We start from the raw sequence: 2090 nt of genomic DNA on the forward strand, positions 1-2090 counted from the left end.
CCTCAGGACATCCTGAGTATATCCCGGGATAAAATTAGGATATCCTGTGGATATCCGTAATGTCCGTCCTGGATGTCCTTCGGATTTCCCGAGGATGTCATAGTGCTGTCTGGCATGTATGTGCATAATACATATATAACTGAATATTATAATGTAACTTTCTATACTCAATTACAATCTATCTAATAGTTCGTTTTTTTTCAATCAATATAATGACGATGATGTAATAACAATGTATTATTTATATAAACATTATAAGTATGTATATTTTTGGTCGTATAAATAAATATTTATACATATGTAGTAGAAATTTATAAACGCAATATGCTCACACATGAATTATATTTAATATATGATGAAGGCAGACACACATATGATATACTGTTTTCTATGCGTTCCGATACTCTTTGATACGCGTGCGAAGCGATAGAACAGTAGAAATATATGATGTCTTTTCAACATATTGAACACAATTTTTATTTACTCTTTTGTGGTTATTTTTATGCATAACGCTGTCGGTAATGACAGAACTAAAATTATCGATAATTATCGACAATTCTAGTTCCTCTCAGATGAGGGCGCAAACCCGTCGGAGTTCGGCCGTAGCTTTAGGATCTCCTTAAACGCAAAAGCATGGTGTCTATAAATAGACTAATAAGGCGCGGGTCCAATGGAGATCCGTAACCGTAACCGTAAACGTAAAAAGTTGAAAGACTGAAAACTCGTTAAAGAGTCTACAATATCGATTGGGTCACCATAAAAGTGTGTCCGTAAAAGTTGGTTTGTTTGAACTTTTACGATTACGATAACGAAAAGAGGTTAGAGTCAGAATTACATCCAGAACGGGTATGAGGTTATATGTTTATAACTAAATATAAAAATTTATAATAAATAACAATGGACTTGACGGACCAATGTTTAATTGAATTAGTCGAGAAATGTTCCTATTTGTATAATAAAAGTAATCCTGATTATAAACATAAAATAAAATCACAAAATTCATGGTGTAGCATTGCAGAAGCGTTGAATGCAACAGGTGTGTATATGCTATCAGTTTTATTTATTTATTTAGTTCTATAGTAATACAACAACTTATACGTATATAGTATACTATAATTAAATCATACATATTATTATGCAGCTGCTGACTGCGAACACCGATGGGGTCAATTGCGAGAACGTTTCACTCGTGAGAGACGGTTTTTAAAAGTAGGACTTCCATCTGGCTGAGGATCCTCAAGACAGTCAACTCCAAGTGAACTGTATAAAGCTTTGCAGTTCTTAGAACCTCATATTCAAAGTAGAAGATATATAATTTATTACCCATTTAAGTATCTTCACAAAATTTATTATATTATATATTTATATTTATCTTATACACTGCAAATTGCTGAAAATTGACTCATCCGTATAGTTAAAATGCCTAATAGAAACATATAGATGTGAATAGAAGCTTTTGTCTGCATCTGTGCATTTCTTAATTAAAGATAGTCGACTATCCCTAACAGCACATGATATCATTCGAATATTCTGTTCTGATACTGTGAATATACGTAATATATGTAATATACTGAGAACATCCCTATAACATTTCTTGTAGAATATTATTTCTCGTATATTCTCAGGATATACCTATAATATCTTTTACAGTATATTATTTCTCGTACATTTTCTTGTATATTCTCAGAATATACTTATAATATCTCTTACAGTATATTATTTCTCGTATATTCTCGTATATTTTCAGAATATACTTTTGAGTTACGCAGAATTTCATAGTGAGATATCAGAACCATCTGGTGAGCGTCCAGATAGCGCTGGCATCGCGGTAGCGCGTGGTCGCCTAGAGTGTATGTGAATATATGAATATATAATCTTGTGAAAAGAGATCGTTTGGTCGAGCTTTTAGTGCTCAAGGTCTGGGTATCGATTCTGTAATTCAAGTGAGGGTGAAAGGGTGAAAAATGAACGAATTTACTAGGTTTGGACCAATGAAATTATATATTTTCTAGTAAATTCGTTCATTTTTGTAATTTTCACTCTCACTTGAATTACAGAATCGATATCCTATTGACAATGTTGACCGTTTT

The 2090-nt window shown here is 32.5% G+C and overlaps 1 long non-coding RNA gene across 1 annotated transcript; it reads left to right on the forward strand.

Annotated features, from left to right (window-relative positions):
- The first annotated feature begins 650 nt into the window (after positions 1-650).
- On the forward strand, positions 651-1464 carry LOC115243078. The gene is made up of 2 exons (XR_003885157.1): positions 651-1036; positions 1142-1464. It is a non-coding gene; the product is annotated as an uncharacterized LOC115243078 (long non-coding RNA).
- The last annotated feature ends 626 nt before the right edge of the window (positions 1465-2090 follow it).

The sequence above is a fragment of the Formica exsecta genome, unplaced genomic scaffold (genome assembly GCF_003651465.1).
Source record: "Formica exsecta isolate Colony F162 unplaced genomic scaffold, ASM365146v1 scaffold688, whole genome shotgun sequence".
NCBI classification, from domain to species: Eukaryota; Metazoa; Arthropoda; class Insecta; order Hymenoptera; family Formicidae; genus Formica; species Formica exsecta.